The sequence below is a fragment of the Gorilla gorilla genome, chromosome 11 (assembly GCF_029281585.2).
Source record: "Gorilla gorilla gorilla isolate KB3781 chromosome 11, NHGRI_mGorGor1-v2.1_pri, whole genome shotgun sequence".
Taxonomy (NCBI): domain Eukaryota; kingdom Metazoa; phylum Chordata; class Mammalia; order Primates; family Hominidae; genus Gorilla; species Gorilla gorilla.
In genome coordinates this window covers 82462457-82481523 of record NC_073235.2, presented here as the reverse complement: position 1 = coordinate 82481523, position 19067 = coordinate 82462457, and the positions used below count along the sequence as shown (strand labels likewise).

Here is a 19067-nt window from a genome sequence, read left to right as displayed (position 1 = left end):
TGTCATTTATGAGCTGGTCTCCACATATAAAGTCAACTCTTGTTCATATATACTTAAATGAGAATTATTTTCAAATGTAACACTTCAAATACAGTCTTATTGCAAAATTGATTTGTCCAATTATACCCTGGTAAAAATGAAGACATATTCTTATTTATCCTATGCAAAAATTATATTGCTATGAAAAAGTAAAGAGACTTGTAAAAATAATTTTCTCAATTCTTATATGTCAGTGAAAATCAAACCCCAAAACACCAAGAGTCTACTTAATTGAGGATTTAAGATAGCTTCAGAAGAAAAAGAATCTGTTATGTATCTATGAAAAAATAGAACATAAAATTAATGCCAAAAATATTCTGAATAAACCACATTAAAATTTCCCTCATTAGCTTAAGTATGCTGTAATTAATTCTTAGTCCACTGGGCCTTGGATCAAGCAGTTGGATTTGATAAAGCATAACTGTTTCTGAACAGAAAGGGGTTCTGGAAATCCTGACTTTGTCCACTAGCACAGCCTGAAAGTTTTCTAAGCAATCTTATCTTGGAAGATTATACTCAAGACTATTCTTTGAAATATCCATAGTTCAGAGTATCTAGCACAGTCTTTTCTGCAGCGCTCTGAGATTATATTCTCTGGAGAAACAAAGCCTAGCCTGTTGTTTTAGGCAAGCTTCAGACGGAAACAGAAATCTGCTTGAGAATTAGGCTGAATAGCTGTGATCGGTTTATTGTAATACCAATACTATCAGAATGAGTTGGAATAAAATTTTCCATTAGCATTTCATAAGTGTTTAATCAACACTTCCTATAAAGTGAGAACTTAATATGAACAGTGAGGGCAGTGATAACTCTCCAGAGTCTTCCCTTAAAATCTAAAATCTCTGAAATGTTTATATTAACTGAACCTAGGGGAGGCTGAGTATCTCTTCCGATTTGACGGTTCTTCCCATGCAACTCTTATAATAGTGTTGAGCTAGTTTAAAAATGTGGAGCATACCAAACATATCTAATTACTTCTAGTATCTCCCTATGCTAATACCTATTGTGTCAGGCATAGAAATGCACCCTTCCGATGTTCAGACTTGTGGCCTCCAGCTGTTAACTCCTTCAGATCTGCCTCAGGGCCAGGGTCATACTCTTCTTGGGGTCACCCCAGCCAAAGACCAAGCAAGAATGTGGTATAATGATGTGTTAGTCTGTTTTATATCACTATGAAGGAATACCTGAAACCGGATAATTTATAAAGAAAAGAAGTTTATTTGGCTCACAGTTCTGCAGGCTGTATAAGCAGGGGACGGGCATCTTCTTGACTTCTTGTGAGGCCTCAGGAAGCTTTTACTCATGGCAGAAAGCAAAGGGAGAGCAGGCAGGTTACATGGCAAGAGAGAAAGCAAAAGAGAGCAGGAGGGGGCACACTCCTTTTTTTTTTTTTTTGAACAACCAGCTGTCACATGAACTAACAGAGCAAGAACTCACTCATTTCTGTGGGCAGGGCACTAAGGCATTCATTTGGGATCTGCTGCCATAACCCAAACACCTCCCATCAGTCCCCAACTCCAACCTTGGTCGGGGAAGGGGGACCACATTTAAACCTGACATTTGGAGGGGACAAACATCCAAACTATATTAAATGGTCTAAAATTTCACCCAATGTAAGACTCTTCTAACAGGCAGTCCTTACTCTGGACCTCTCTGTTGGGCTTTCAAAGACCTGTCAGATTTCATCATGATCTGCTGAGTTTTTCTGCTCAATCTTGCTTTCTGTCTTTTCCTTTCACAGGTATTACTATCTAATACACTTTTGACACCCCTGTTTCTATCTCACTATCTGCTTCTTAGAGGATCCAATTGATACAGTGATTCCAGGAATGATTCAAAAAAAAAAAAAAACAAGTGGTAAGTTGAGACTTTGACACTGGACCCCTCATTATCTGAATGACAAACAAGAGCCCACTGCAGGTGGCATATGGGGCACAATTAGTCCCTGGCACAATATAGTAGCCCAGCTGCTAAAATACTTCACTGGTAAATAGTACTGGAACATAATACCAGATAAATAAGAATTTATTGACATTGGGGCACTCTCTTGGGATATAAGATTAAACTCGCTGGAAAGGATCTGAGGAGGTAGAGCAAATTTGCTGCTAGGGTACCTCTAGACACCTGGAGAAAGTGATGGCCCATGCTGAGGAAAACTGAAATGCCTAAATTGTCATAGCAGACAATGGAGGAAGGCAGTAAGAGGACCAGGAAAGCGGACATGCTGGAGTGGATGTGAGATCAGAAAGCCTACTAGAAAAAATTATTTTCCACAGGAGGCCATGAGGACACATCATTCCCCAAGGTCATCAGGAATTTGCTAGTAAGCGGGGCACCAACATCACCAAGACATCCAGCGCTGGCTCTTCTCAACAGGTCAGTGCTGACTGTAGGAGAGGCTGTCATAGAACTTGGCTCCTTAGTAACAATGAGGATCATGGAGCCCAAGAGCAAGAGAGGTTGAAGTAAAACTTAATCCTCAATGCTGGGGGTGGGTTGGGTCACAATTATCATTGTGCCCAACAATGTCAGAGCAGCAGCTAAAAGAGAATTGTGAAGACAGTTAATAAAACATAGTGTCACTAGGAGCAAAATACATGGGCTTCCAATGAGGATGCTCCTTGATACATGCAATTAAAGGAAAGAATGGATGAACAGGAGGCTGAGGGTGGTCACACCAATAAAAAGTCACAATATCTTGCCCACTTCCTGGATCTGTGCCAGTTGTCAAGCTATCGAGACTTGTCTGGGTCTCAGGAAGAAATATCCTGTGATATCAAGTCAAGTATGACATGTAATGATTCCCCTAGTCCTTCCCCAAAGAGATCCATTTCCACGTACTTGAATGACCGTACATTCGGAAAAGGAGTACCCACACTTCCTGAGAACTATTGCACACAGGATCAGAATTAATACTGATACCTAAAGATCTGAAGAAACATCATGACTCTCCTTTTGGAATGAAAGCATACAGAGGCCATGAGTCATGTCCATGAGTCTGTTCAGAGTCTGCTCACAATGAGTCCACTGGGTTCACAAATCAACCCAGTGGACATTTACCCCATCTTCAGGTGTTTAATTGGGACTGACATATTTCACAGTTGGAGCAACTTCCATGTATTGTTCTTGGCCTATGGAGTAAGAGCTATCATAGTGAGCAAAGCTAAAAAGAAGTCTTTAAAACTGCCTGTCTTGCCCAAGAGACAACATCTAAAACAATACAATGTGCCTAGAAAATGGTGCAGATTAATGATACCCATAAAATATACATAAAAAATAAAATATAAATTTAAAAAAAGATGCAGGGTTGATAGTTTCCATCATATCTCCATTTAATTCAACAGTCTGGCCTTTGCAGAAACTAGATGAACTATAATAGAAGAATGATTGTAGACTACCAAAAATTTAACAAAGTAGCAGCCCCGGTTGCGATTGACATGCCAAGCATAGTATCATTGATAAAGCAGGCTAATATGGCTCCAGGTATATGGTATGCAGCTATCGGTTTGGAGAATTCATTCTTTTCTATCCCAATCAAGCAAGACAATTTAAAATAGTTCATGTCCATATGAAATAAATAGTTCATGTCCATATGAAATATAATATCAATATACATTGAAACTTTTCCCCAGGACTATATTAACTTTCCTACTCACACTTACAGTCCAAAGAGATAGGAATCATCTGGAAATCCTGTAGAATATTATACTGATTCATTATATCAATGACATCATGCTGATCAAACACATTTAGCAAGAGGTTATTAGCCTGCTCAAGGTTTGTGCTCCAGAGAGTGAGAAATGAACCCTTGGAAGAATCATGGAGGGACCTGGTTCTTTATTAAAGACATTAAGGGCCCATTGTTCAAAGGAGTGCTAGTATATCCCCTCCAAAATACAAGACAAATGGCAGCATCTTACCTCCAATATGAAAAAGGACAAAGCACAATGCCTAGGAGGCTGCTTTGGGTTCTATAAGCCACATACTCTACACCTAGAAATATTTTTCTCATCCATAAACCAGGTGACATAAAAAGCTGCCAATTTTGCAGCCTGGCACAGGAAAGGGTTCTACAGCAGGATTGAGCTGTAGTGAAAATAGCCTCGACACTGGGCTATATGATCTGGCAGATCCTATGATGTTAGAGGTGTCACTGGTGGAAAAAGATGTAGTATGGAGTTTATAGAAATCTCAGTGGGAAAATCACAGTTCAGGTGCCTGGGGATCTAGACGAAGGCTGCAAGTCTTTCGAAAAATGGCCCTTATAATGCTACTGGTAAAGAGGAAATGCTTACTGTGGGACACTAAGTGACACAAAACAAAATGTACATTGACTCCAGCCTGGGCGATAGAGCGAGACTCCATCTCAAAAAAAAAAAATTGGCTTGTTGGACACACCAGGTTATAAGTTCTGGGAAGCTGAACTGTAATCCATCGTAAGATAAAAGAATTACATTTGGGATGAAGCACAAAGAAGATCACAATCAATCTATAGGATTAGACAGCATACACTCTGACATCACTGTTAGAGTTGCATCAATACTCCTTCAGCTCATATTGGTGACCATATGGAGCAGAGGTGTGGTCTTGATCAATAAGCTAAAGAAAGAAAAAAAATGGCTGAGCTTAGTTTATGAATGGGTTGCCCAAGTATGTGGATGAAAGCTGACACTGGGCAGCAGCTTATATTACAATCTCATTAAAGAATAGCCTTGAAGACAGTGGAGAGAAACAGTCTTCCTAGTGGGCAAAGCTTTGGATGATGCACCTTGTCATCCACTTTCTGTAGAGGGAGAAGTTGCCCGGGGTTAAAATATAAATATACTTACAGGAAATGACAAACATCCTGGCTGGCTGGTCAGAGGCCTGAAAATAATGAGTTTAGAAGATCACAAATAAAGAGTCCTGAGGGTCTTAGGGGAATGTGGATATACACATTGGTGTGAGCAAAAAGTGTGAAGATATTTTCATCACACATCAATGTCCACAAGAAAGTATAATCTATGGAGTAAGCACTAAAAAAAAAAGTAGAAAAATTACTCAGTTAGTTGATGTCAACCTGTCTTTATTAGTGGCCACCTCAGTGCTGGTAAAATTGACACATGAACAAAATGGCCAGGGTGGCAAAAATGGAATATATGCACAGGTCCATCAGCACAAAGCCCTCTTACCACAGCTGATCTACTTACTTACTGCCTCATCTGAATGCTTAACCTGTGAAACTGGTCCTTAATTTGACACTATATCTTTAGGAGATCAAGTAGACACTTGGTGGTAAGTAGACTACATTGAGATCTTTCCATTCTAGCAGTTCATTTTTATGGGAATATTTATTTGGGGTATGCATTCACATTTTATACTCACCAAGACTCATCCAGCACCAGTATCTGTGGACTTCCACAGTGCTTGATCCACAGGTATGGAATATAATACAACATAACATCCAAGCAGGACTTACTTTATAGCAAAGGTGGTACAAGCCTGTGACCATGGGTTCCACTGGATGTATCACATGCTGCATGCCCAGAAGCTGGTGGCCTAATAGAGCACTGGAATGACCTGCTGAAGATTCAGTTAAAGTATCAGCTAGAAGACAATATTCTGCAAGAATGAGATACTGTCTCTCAGGATGCAGGGTCCCTAGTAAGAACAACACTTGGATCCAGGAAACAAGGGATGAAAACAGGAATGTAACCTAACTCACCATTTTTCCCAATGACCTGCTGTGGGACATAGTATTTCCCATTCCTGCAACTCTGAGCTCTGTGGAATTGGTGGTCCTAATCCTCAAAGGTGATATATTCTTGCTAGGGGACACAGTGTCCCACTGAACTAAGCTCAGCAGGTGCCTGGAAACACAGGACTTCTAGAGTTCAGGGGCTAGTAGGCAAGAAAGGAATCAATGCTTTGTCAGAGGTAGCTAAATCCAAACAGCAGGAGGAGATATGCTTGCTGTTACACAATGGGAGCAAGTAAGAATATATGTGGTACTTAGGCGATCCACTTTAGCATCTCCTGGTAATCCCTTACCTTACAGTGACCATCAACGAAAAAATGCAGCAGCACCTGCCTGAAAAGAAGATCACTACCAGGTGCTCAGACTTCCCAGGAATTAGGATTTTTACACCACCAGTTTGACCACAGAGAGCAGTAGAGCAGTAGCTGACAGCAAGGGAAATTTAGAATGAATAGTGGAGAAGAGAGGCAATGGATTCAGTGTGGCCTCAGGACCCAAAGATGGGGAGTGTAGTTTGTCTCACTAACTTGCCACTTCTAAATTTTTTTTAGGAAGAAATGTGCACTAGAACCCTGGAAAAGTTGTTCCTGAAAGGTGTATGGAGACTGGGTGTATGGAGACTGTGACAGGCACAGAGGGATGCTGCTCAGATATCTCTTCAAGAAAGGACTTGCTTGTAGCCTAGCTGCAAGCAGTGTGGTTAGGTGACAGCCTTCAACTGTTGACATCTTCATGTCCACCTTGGGTTTTTAGTTGAGGCCACACTCTTCTTGGGGTGGCTCTAGCCAGTGACTGAGCAAAACTGGTACAAGGGCCTAGCCATTTCATCCCATTGTAGGCCTCTTCATCTTTATTCTGGAGCTACTATTTCCTCCATTTTCCTTTCACCTTTTTTATTCATAACTCTTTCTCAGTGTCTGCTTCCTGAAGGACCCAACTGACAAATCCATTCTTTTCCAGCTCCATCTAGTTCTCCTCTGCTCAACCCTAACTTTCCTATTTCTGTTGACAGTTGTAGAGGTACTATATTCATCAGGGTTCCCTAGAGGGACAGAACTAATAGGATATAGATATATAGATATATAGATATATATATACACACACACACACACGTATATATATCCTATTTTTTATATATATCCTTATATACATATCCTAATATATATATCTATATATATGGATATATATATATATAAAGGGGAGTTTATTAAGTATTAACTTACACAATCACAAGGTCCCACAATAGGCTGTCTGCAAGCTTGAGGAGCAAGGAGAGCCAGTCTGAGTCTCACAACTGAAGAATTTGGAGTCCAATGTTTGAGGGCAGGAAGCATCCAGCATGGGAGAAAGATATAGGCTGGGAGGCTAGGCCAGTCTTGCCTTTTCATATTTTTCTGCCTGCTTTATATTCGCTGGTAGCTGATTAGATTGTTCCCACCAGATTAAGGGTGAGTCTGTCTTCCCCAGTCCACTGACTCAACTGTTAATCTCCTTTGGGAACACCCTCACAGATACACCCAGGATCAATACTTTGCATCCTTCAATCCAATCAAGTTGACATTCAGAATTAACCATCACCGGTAGTATTGTGGGTTTTTAAATATATGAATACGAATGTTCATCTCCAGATCCATCTCCTGTGCCCTGTATTGGTGCACCAAAATGCACCATCAACAATGGCCAAATATCTTAAATATGAAATAAAATAGATAACACTATTGTATACTAGCAATTATCTTAAATGCATCTTGTGAATCAACTAATTTAATTCTTAAAACTACTGCCTGTTTGGGAGGCCGAGGCGGGTGGATCACGAGGTCAGGAGATCGAGACCATCCTGGCTAACACGGTGAAACCCCGTCTCTACTAAAAATACTAAAAATTAGCCGGGCGTGGTGGCGGGCACCTGTAGTCCCAGCTACTCGGGAGGCTGAGGCAGGAGAATGGCGTGAACCCAGGAGGCGGAGCTTGCAGTGAGCCGAGATCGCGCCACTGCACTCCAGCCTGGGCGACAGAGCGAGACTCCGTCTCCAAAAAAAAAAAAAAAAAAAAAAAAACAAACTACTGCCTGGATGGATACTATTGGTATTTCCATTTAACAGATCAGGAAACGGCCACAGAATGTGAAGTTACTTGCCCCAATCATCCATAAATAATAAAAGGACTCAAGATTCAAAATAAGTAGTCCAACTGCAATGTTTTTATTCTTAATCGTCACACTCTGCCTCCAGAAAGGAGTGGAAGCACAGCACCCTAAAACTGTAATAGAGAAGTGTGTGGAGAAACCAGGCCTGGTTTATGAAAGATTTGATAACATAAAGATATTCTTGCTTTAGGAAGAGAGTTTCCAAAATAGCAAGTAGTTGAACTTTTAGGTTTTGTTACTAGTGAAAAGTGAAGTTTAAAGAAACAGTTTGTTTGATGCTCTAGTTCTGCACGCTGTACAAACTGCTACTTCCTACTCAGGCAGGCAATCTCTTTATTCTCAGGTCATACCAGTTGGTACCTTAACCTAAAAGAGAGGCAACACAGTCTCTATAGAATTAGTTTTTCCTCATTATTTCACTCTACTTATGATCTAATATTCTCCCATTCTCGTGGCCTGGATATCTTGGAATTTATTAGGCACTTAACTCTTGGTCAAACTCTTATAAAGTCTCAGGAAAATCTCTCTCTTAAGATTTTTCAAGAAAAGTGACAACTGACTGCTTTTTTAAAAAAAATTTCCCCAAAATGCAGTGAAATAGTTTTAAAGTAAATTCGGCTAGACCCTGAACACTACTAGGCTGCCAGTGAGCAGCGTGGATGTTAACTCGCCGGCGCGCATCTGTATGAACTACAATTCCCATCGTACACCGCGCCATTTCACGCTAAACTACAATTATGCTTTCCTCATTTCCGTCAGCACAGGCGCTGGATTTCGGACTTTGTAGTTCATGCCAACTTCTCTTTTTTGTCGCCATTTTGGCAAGAAGACAGTGTGCCTGGATCGACTACTTTGACTCTGGTATTATGATATGGTATTTGAAATAAATTAAAGGGATAACGTGTCAAGCCAATTGAGCCTCAAGTTTTTAAGTATTTCACTATTCGCCTTCTTCCTACCGTCGGTGCTCGGGAAGAGGAAGTGACGTACGTCCGGTGTAATGGCGGCGCGGTGGAGCTCTAGGTAATTATCGAACTCCGTGGAGTCCCCGCAGGCAGAGACGCGGAGTGGGGGTGGCGGGTCGCCGGATCGGGTGGGAAGTAAAAGACCCCCAGGAGTGGGTGCGGGCTCACTGATACGGCTGTGAGCGGCATTGGAGTGTGCGTGGGTCTTCTCTCTACGCTCGGGCCCGCAAGAGGGGTGTGAGAGCGGCTAGGTCCAAGCAGGTGGGGAGGGAATGGGCTGCCATGAACTAACTGACTGCCTGAGCGGACCGGCTGACCTTCCTTGTGAAGTTCCTGGAGCTGTCTGAAATCCTGCACCAACGCTGGTGCTGTGTTGTTTCTTGTGCAGTGTGTTTTATACTTAGAGCCTCTGGAGTCCATTGGGGCTTGCCAAAGCCCTTTTCCTAGTGCCCGAGTCCCAGGGCCAGGGGAGTGGGATTAATGAGCTCTGGTTGATTAAAAGTTAGTTGAATTACTTGCACTCTTATGCCTCTTGCCGGCATTATATCCCTTTGACTATTTGTTTTAAATTTCATTAGCGGCTTCTTTTTCATTTATATGCCCTGTAAATACTGATAGTGTCTAGTGTTTAGTCTTGAAGACACTTCGCTTCTCATGTGCCCGCTTCATCTGTCATTCTTGATCCTTCCATAACTTGAACTATCTCCAGTGAGGTAATAACTGCCAAACTTGGGTCTCCAGGCTCCACCTCTCTAACGAGCTCTGGGTCCTACAACACAGCATTATATAACGGAAATATAATAGTTAATTTCACTGAGTTTAACTGCAAAAACCACAGTACCTATTTCCATTTAATCCTAACAATTCTTTTGAGGTAAGTGGAGAAGGCAGGATTTGGAGAAAGGCTATTCTAGATGCAAGAATTAGGTAAGAGTTTCCTTTGCATTTTTAGATGTGCAGAGACTCGAAATAGCAGATAAGCAAGCAAACTTGGTTCTCAGCAGATCAGTTAACCTACCTCTTATCTGTATTTAGACTTACCCTTGTTTTAGGATTGCTTGTGAATTCAGGAGTTAACATAAATTATCATCTTACTATGGAAGGGCAGATTTAAAATTGACATTGAAAGTGTGGTTTTGACCAGGAGAGGAGAAGCATTGTTACAGGCGTTATCAGTAGGTGGAGGAAAGCCACTTGTGTTGGTCCTGGGTGATGGACTAGTAGACCAAAGATTTCAGTTTTATCCAGCTATTATTAGGTCTATCACTTGGAGCAAGTTACCTAAAGTCTCTAGTGTCAGCTTCATCATCTGGAAACATGTAGGTAGTAATACAATACCTGCCTCACTGTATTGTCTTTTTTTGAATATAAAGAAAAATAATGCAGATGAGGCACTGAGCACAGTGTTAGCGTTGTATTATTGTAAATTACTACTATGATACAGTTGATGAGTTCTGTCTGTTCCTCAATTCTTGTTCTCTGGTTCTGAATGTTGCCTTTCCACCTGTAAGTGTCCTTCCAGTTGTTTTTTGTTTTTTGTTTTGTTTTGTTTGAGACGGAGTCTTACTCTGTCGCCCAGGCTGGAGTGCTGTGGCGCTATCTCGGCTCACTGCAAGCTCCGCCTCCCTAGTTCATGCCATTCTCCTGCCTCAGCCTCCCGAGTAGCTGGGACTAAGGTGCCCGCCACCACGCCTGGCTAATTTTTTGTATTTTTAGTAGAGACGGGGTTTCACGGTGTTAGCCAGGATGGTGTCTGTCTCCTGACCTTGTGATCCACCCGCCTCGGCCTCCCAAAGCGCTGGGATTACAGGCGTGAGCCACCGCGCCCGGCTAGTGTCCTAGTTTTAAGTGTCCATGCCACTTTAATGGAGTCTTTCCCAACTCAGTTGACTGGGGCTCTGAGACTGTCTTGGTTATAAGTTAAAGGCCAAGAACTTTGATCTAATACACTGGTGTATTGGTTCCAAAAATGTCTTCTGAATCAGCAGCATCATCTCCTTGAAGCTTGTTAGCAATGTAAATTACTGGGCTTCACCCAGTTCTGTTGAATCGGAAACGTGGAAATGGAGGCCCAACAGTCTGTCTGTCTGTCTTTCTTTCTTTTTTTTTTTTTTTCCGAAAGCATTCGAGTAGTTCTCATGCCAATTAGTTTGAGAACTTCTGCTCTGGCTCATCCTTTAGGGGCATGCTATGGTTCATCCTCCCCCTGTCCTCAGAATCATGTTTGCTGCCCTCCTTGCTCCTAAGTACTTGATGCATGGCCAGCCAGTATTTATTATTATTCCACCACATCCTTCCCTGCTTTGGATAGGGTACCTCCAATCACTTTTTGGAGTTCTGACACTTCCTAGACTACCTAATTGTTTTTCTAAGCCAGCTTTCTTAGCTCTGTTAGCTTTCCCAGCTGCTGAATTTTTAGAAGTTAACTCTCCTGGGGGGAGGGGGGGCGAGGGGCGGGGGCGGCGATGGCTCATGCCTGCATTCCCAGCACTTTGGGAGGCCAAGGCGGGCGGATCACTTGAGATAGACCAGCCTGGCCAACATGGTGAAACCCCGTCTCTACTAAAAATACAAAAAAAAAAAAAAAATCAGCAGGGTGTGGTGCTGTGCGCTTGTAGCCCCAGCTACTCGGGTGGCTGAGGCACGACAATCACTTAAACCTGGGAGGCGGAGGTTGCAGTGAGCCGAGATCTCTCCACTGCACTCCAGCTTGGGCGATAAAGTGAGCCTCTGTCTCAAGAAAAAAAAAAGAAGAAGAAGAAAAAAGGAAGTTAACTCTCCTTCCCAATGATTGCACATTGTTGAGTGACCTACAGTGGCTTGTACCTGAGACCACCCAAAAGACAACACAGTGACGCATTTTGTATTTCAGATGCCCATGCCTTAACTTGAATAATATTTTCAATTTATTGTCCACTTGTATTTAAATGGAATTTTGTACTACTCATCATATCCCTAACTTGGTCATGGTTTGTTCATGGTGCCTGGAGCTAGTCCAAGAAGGAAGTGGCTATTGGTAATACATTTATGCATCCCGCTTATAACTTTGAAGCCTCCCTTGTTGAATTTCCCTACTTTTCTGTTTATCTGAGCATGGGAGGGTGGTGGAACAATAAAGCCAGAGAGCATACTAGTTTCAGCAAACTCCCAGACTTATACTTTTTCTCAGTATATACATTTCCCAAGTGGACATTGGAAGAGACATTTGAATGCCTACAACAAAGTGCAAACTTTAAGCATGGATTATAGCCAGCCTTTATATAATAAAGTTAATAAGTCTTTCCTAGTGAACGGATACCAAAAACGGGGTATGGGCTGCCTTGGCCTTGGGACATATTAACTCCTGTGGAATGGGTTAGCTAGTGGGGAGGAGGAACTCAGTGGTGACTCATGTTTAACCTGTCTTTCAGCCTAACTTATAAATGGGTGGAGCTAGACAGAGTTCAGCACTTCCACCTGAAAAGTTACCCTGTGAGTCCTTCCTGAGATAGTTTGTAAGGATAGCTTTATTTTAGACCTGGCTACAGGAGCCTCTGTAGTAGAATGCAGTGCTTACATGTCTAGGGGCTAAATTTCTCTGTGGAGGCCAACACCTCCAAGTTTTCTTTAAACCAGAATGTGGTTTACTACATGGCTCTTTAATTAAATAACCAGGTGACTTTCAAAGCTGTGCCTTGAAAATTGGCAGAATGTGTTCACCCATATACTTAATTAGGCAAGCTGAGGAACAGATTTGGGACAGGAGAGAGTGGTTTGAATGTGTGATGAAGGCATATGGCATATTCAGTAATTAGGGTTGATTTTGTAAGTTAAAAGAACTGCACCTTCAGGGACAGATTTCCTTTTGCAGTGCCTGCAAAGGAACTAGTATTTTTTTCATCTCACTCAATGAGGAAGTGTTTTCAAGCTGCTCCACAGGTTAACATGGAGTGAAGACTAATAGGGGGTGGCATCTGATAGTGTTGTCTTGATGTACTAAGACTTCGAAATCTTAGTATTTCCAAGAAGTAGGAGTTAATAGGTGAGACAAGGCTGCTGTTGTATTCCTTGATGAACAAGTTGACAAAATGGCATTATAGGAAGTTCTATGTAGGAAGAAATTGGAGTAATCAGCAGAAATCTACACTCCCCATTTTTTATTTAATTTTAGATTTGGAACTTATTAAGTAGCAGACACTGTCCTAGGTTCTGGATATGTAGCAGTGACCAAGAACCTTGAGGATCCAGTGTACTCATACAGAGCCTTTCATAGTTTAGCTTAATGAGTCTCTCATGTTCCATCTTATTCATGTTCAGTTTTTCATGTACACCTTGAAATCCCCAAATTCTCTGTCTCTGAGTCTTTACACATGCTTATCTTATTTCCTGAATGACCTTTTCCCCTTTCTATATGGATAATTCCTACTTGTTTTTTAAGACTCAGCTTCAAGACCTACTTCTTTCTGTATGTCCCAAACCCTCTTTTCCAGTAACACTTGTTTATGACGTTGTTGTAGCACTTAGACATTTCTTCTTTACCCAAGGACAGAGTCCTCAATGCGTTGTCTGTTGTGTAATGTATATATCTCCCCACCATACATAGGCACTGCCTTTAGTAAAGACCATGACTGTACTTTCTTTCTCTTAGCTTCATACTTCCTCATTTTCTCTGTAAGCACTTTTCTTTTTTCTTCTTCTTTTACTATTGTTTTGAGATGGGATCTCACTATGTTGCCCAGGCTGGGACTCTAGGCACATGCCACTGCACCCAGCTTTTCTCAGCCACTGAATATAAATATCAATTATGGCCCTAGCCTAAATGGAACCTTCCCCCAGCCTCCTATATACAGTGACAGAATGAGGGGGAAACATGGGCAGATTTGGTAGAATCAGTAGGATTTGGTGACTTACAGGGAGTAAGGAAAAGGAAATTGCCACCTGGGAAGCTTTGTAAGTCATATCTTAGAAGAAGAGCTGGTTTGAGATGGGGAGAAGGAAATAATTAGTTCCACTGTGGATTTCTTTAGTTCAGATGGCCTTTGGCACATCCACTTAGAGGTTTCCTATAGCAAATTGGACATCATGATTTGGAACTCTAGAGAAGATTGGCTGGAGTAAAAAGTTGTTTTCACATGTTAATTAAAGCTATGGGGATGGAGATGATCTTCCACAGAGAATATGGAGAAAGAAAAGATAAGGACTATTCATTCATCCATTTAACAAATATGTATTGAGAGCCTCTAGTGTTGGGAATGTAGCAATGAACAAAACATAAATTCATGAGCAAATACTAAACTCTCAGGCATAGTAAATATTAAAGGGATGGACAAATGAAGGTGGTGTCCCTGTAAGTTGACAAGTGAGAACTTCAAGAAGGGGATTAGGTGCCAAATGCTAGAGCAATGTCCCATAAAAGAAGGAAGCTGCCCCTGGATTTAGCAACAAGAAGAAAAGTTACTGTGTAACATTGGTAAGTGCTGTGGAGTAGTGGGAGGGGAAAGCTGAATTACAGTGGGTAGGAGAGGTTAAGAATTAGAGACATCAAGCTGGACATGGTGGCTCACTCCTGGAATCCCAGCACTTTGGGAGGCCCAGGTGGGCAGATCACTTGAGGTCAGGAGTTTGAGACCAGCCTGGCCAACATGGCAAAACCCCATCTCTACTAAAAATACAAAAAATTAGCTGGGCATGGTGGTACGCACCTGTAATCCCAGCTATTCAGGAGGAGGCTGAGGCATGAGAATCACTTGAACCTGGGTGGTGGAGGCTGTGGTGAGCTGAGATCATGCCACTGCGCTCCAGCCTGGGTGACAGTCAGACTCTGTCTCAAGAAAAAAAAAAAAAAGAAAAAAAATTAGAGGCATCAAGTGTGAACTTACATATCACAAAATAGCTGTGTAGGGATGAGACAGTAAAACTAGGGAGGGGACAGGATAAAGGGAATTTGCCCCATAAATGTCATAATTTATTTTTAAATGAATCATTAAAAAGTTCAACATGTAGAATTTTTCTTTAAAACCAACTTAAATGGAAATACTGTACTGTAAATCAAGAGACAGCTTATTGAAATGTTGAAACTAACAAAAATAGACAAATTTCTATTCTCATAGATCCTGCGTTCTGTTGAAAAGAAGCACACTGGGGAATCTTCCTATGCATAAAAAAATTAATAGTATTTCCAAATGATTGGGTCACTTAACTCTTTATTTGGTTACTTAAACAGCCTAAAATAGACTAGCTTCATGATACAGGAAATGAATGGGGGTAATACTACCTCCCAATTTATAATGTGAAGTTTTCAGTATAGATAATGGTGTCACTGGGTTCATTAAAATGTCTTTTTTTTTTTTTTCACTCATCTGTGTCTTACTGTCTTAAAGTGTCTGAAAATTTGGGCTGTCTTACTCTCCACACAGAGTTGCAGACCAGTCAAATGCTTTTATATTACTTACTTCTAACAGAAAACAATGTCCAGAACTATCTGCACAACTTCTAGCCCTGTACTTGAACCTGGCAATCTAGTCATTCAAATGGTTATGAGTCAGCACACCTGGCATATGCAATGACTATGAAGCAAAAGGGAGGACAGCTCTGCAACTCTTTATTTGTAATTCTTGGAGCCAGAAGTGTTTTGATTTCAGTATCTTGTAGATTTTAGAAAACTGCAGTGCCTATACTACATATTAAGTAATCCCCCCTTTTGGGGTCTGGAGTAACATCCTCTAGTCAAACACATTAATATTTCTGCACTGTATCAAGTCACATTAAGTATCAAGTCAGTATATGCTAAGTTTTGCTCTCAAGTGAGTTGCCACATGCTTAAGAATAATCTTTGTATTTTCAGAGCTTTACAGATTTTAGAACTGCAGATAAAGGATTTTCAACCTGTACCTGGTGACTTTTCTAGAAAGAGACAGGAGTATTTTGACCCTTTTATTTTCTTGAAATTGTGATTCTATGCTGACATCAAATTATAATTTTTTGGCCTTATGAGGTATATCATGAGGCAATTTTTTCACTAATATGTACATTAAGACAGGAAAAAATAGCAAGAAACGGTTTTTCTGAACAAGTAAGTTTTCCTTCAGTACAGATATGGAAAGTACATAGCAATCTTGTTTTATATTGTTCAAGAGCGAAGCCAATCTGTTACTCCTATTTGTTCCCTGAAAAGGAAAATCCGTTCCTTGGGGGCTTGGCTGTTGTTGAGGTATTTTCTGAGAATTCCATTATGTCCCCTCGCATTATATTTTGGCATTTAGAATAATTTTAAGACACTTTTTATTTTGTATTGTATAATATTACCACTTTCCCCATTGGGCAACTAAGGTTTTTGTTTTGGTTTTGTTTTTGTTTTAAATATGAACTCTGTTAAAATGTTTGAAATTCACCAAACCTGTTTTTACTATTTAGAAGCCAGAGGAGCCAACTAAAGGTAACTCACTGTTGATTCCCCTTTCCTTTAGCAATTTTACGACAATATGTTTCAGCAAGTTCCTCTAACTTGGACTGAGAACACCGAAGTGACAATGGTAGAAGTGTTTTGCTACGGAAATCATCTGGAAAGCAGTGCATTTCAGCCATTAGTTGAATATTTTCTCATTTTCTTAATTTTTGAGATAATTGCAGAATTCACAATTTTCTGGTTAACAGTCTGAAGTACTTATATATGTTATTAAATATTTTGCTTTCTAATGCTTGATGAAACCGAGAGAAAAACTATCTTTTTTTTAATAGTGCTCTCGTGAATACTATATCTCCTATTGGAAAATATCCTTTCTTCGGGAGAGCAGGTGTGGTTTTGTTGAGTTGCTTTCTTGTGAGAAGGGGAAAGAAATTTAATAATTCACCATAAAATTCACATAGTGATGCTTAGAAGAGCAGAGAGTGCTATAAACTCTAGATAAATTGCTCTCATTTCAGGAATTTCCGATTAGTGTAAGTATTAGCATGCATATGTTGAACTCAGAATTTCCAAACAGGCATATTCTGCATAAATCTGGACAATGACAATACTTTATTCATTTTTTATTAGAACTATGATAGTGGTCTACTTTACCATATTGTCATTTTCACACTTACGTTGTGAGACATGGAAATGTCACAGATTGTACTTTATTGCCAGAAATTATTTGCTGATGAAAGTTGAAAGGGGAAAGATGATATCGATCAGAAGAAAACTCATTAATTTAAATATGTAAATTGAAATATGTAAATTTAAATAGAAACAAAATGCACAGAAATTGCTTGTTCTGAAATGTGTAAGTAGGTTAGGAAGAGGAACCGGGTGTAAGACTCCAGGAGAGTAGCAAAGGAAAACGCTAAATCTTGTGCAATGGGGTCAAGTGATTTTTTATTTTTATTTTTTGCTCATAGTATACCTGGTCACAGTGAATTCTAGGTGTGCTAAATTAAATAAAAAGGAATCCTTAAAATTACTATGAATGTTTGAAAGAAGTAGTGCTTCGTTATATTAAATCACAGTCTTTGCTATCTGGAACTTTGAACGAATGGATCAGTTTAGGCTAGGATAATTTTCTGGATAGTAGAGTCTGTACTTGTTTACATTTTATAATTTACCATTTTGGCTTCAATTCGTTAGTGTTGGCGTTTTCATTGGGACAAAATATATGGCTTTGGCATCAGATAAACCTGGCTTTGAAGTTTAGCTTCTGCCATTTACTAGGTGTAATTTACGTGGACAAATTGCTTGAATTCTCTGTACTTCAGTTGTTTCACTGAAAAACATGGCTAAAAAAAAAATCACCAGAACAGGGCAATTATGAGGATTGAGGAAGATTGTATAAGTGATTATAAATTGTGGCCATAATTTCTCAGGTTTAAAAAACACTTCTTACCTAAGAGTTATTAAGAATTAATACATTTGGATTTTCTATTTCCCTTTCCAATTGATTTACAACTAAGTCCTTCGCTATAAAGTAGGTAGGCTGTGGGGTCTCTATATTCTGCCTAAGTGGCTCATGGTTTGAGAACAAATTGAGAACCAAAGTTTCTTATGTAGAATTGAAAAGCTGAGGAGACTTGGGGAAAAGTTGGATTTTGGAGTTACCTTGGGAATACTTTCATAAAACAAGTATGCATGGGTTTCCCCTACACTTTCTGCCCATTTTCTGATTTTGTAAGTTAGAGGTGGGCCCCAATATATGTACAAGTAATTCTCCTGTCATGCATTTTTTCTTGATTCAAGTTGTTTTTAATGTAGTGACATCAAACTAGTTTTACACCGTTAAGTAGTGATTTAAAACTGACCTGTAGGAAAAAAGCCCAACCTGTCACCTTGCTTGAGTGGCTTAGTGTTTTGTTTATCATTATAGATTTGTTTCTTATACCTAGAATGTAAGCTTCACATGAACAGATTTTGTTACGGTAGTTCATTGCTGCCTATCCAATGCCTAGAAAGATGCTGGGCAAATAACAGAAGTGCTGTATTATTTGTTGGGGAACAAATGTACGTATAAATAACACTGGGTTTAAAGGTAATAAAGGATATGTTAGAAATGTTAAATGGTTGTGCTAGTAGAGGTAGGGAAAAAAATACCAATATCTTTGAGCAAAAGTAAGTCAAGTAAAGTTTTGAGTTTTATGGCTCTCTATACCTTTATAGCCATTAAAACAGGAGCTTTGGAAAGAGTCCTGCAATTTGGTTTCAACAGAGTCATCTTGTTGAGGCAAATGGTCCTAAAATCCAGCTGAGATAAGGGTTATCCCTACAGGGCTCTCATCCTCAGGTGAGGGAGGGGGTAGCCTCTGTTTTAAATATTTTTTAAAATTCTATTTTAATTTGTAGCCTTTTAAGCTATATTTTGTACTTTTTTTTTTTTAGTCATTACTCTAAGGAACAGTATATATATATATATATATATATATATATATATATATATATATATATACTTAACTTTTCATGTGCTACTTAGAGTCGATATTGTATCACCTCATGAAAGATGTAGAAAACCTTGCATAGTGTAGATCCATTTTGGTCGCTAGTTCTATATACTATACATATATGTATACTCTGGCTATATATATTATAACCCCTCAAGACATAATTTTTGCTGTAAAGAGTCATATGTATTTTAGATAAATTAAAATAAAACAGTATTTTGTATTTCCTGAGAAAGTTATCATTTACAGTATTCTTCATTTCTTTCTGAAAAACAGTTTCCATCTAGCCTCATTTCCC

General features: G+C 39.9%; 1 protein-coding gene across 1 annotated transcript in view; it reads left to right on the top strand.

The window, feature by feature from the left end:
• The first annotated feature begins 8633 nt into the window (after positions 1-8633).
• CWC22 (CWC22 spliceosome associated protein homolog) overlaps positions 8634-19067 on the top strand; it is a 62163-nt gene continuing 51729 nt past the window's right edge. The window contains exon 1 of the mRNA XM_004032877.4: positions 8634-8945. The gene's annotated coding sequence lies outside the window, so the exon portion shown is untranslated. The remainder of the gene's footprint in view (positions 8946-19067) is intronic.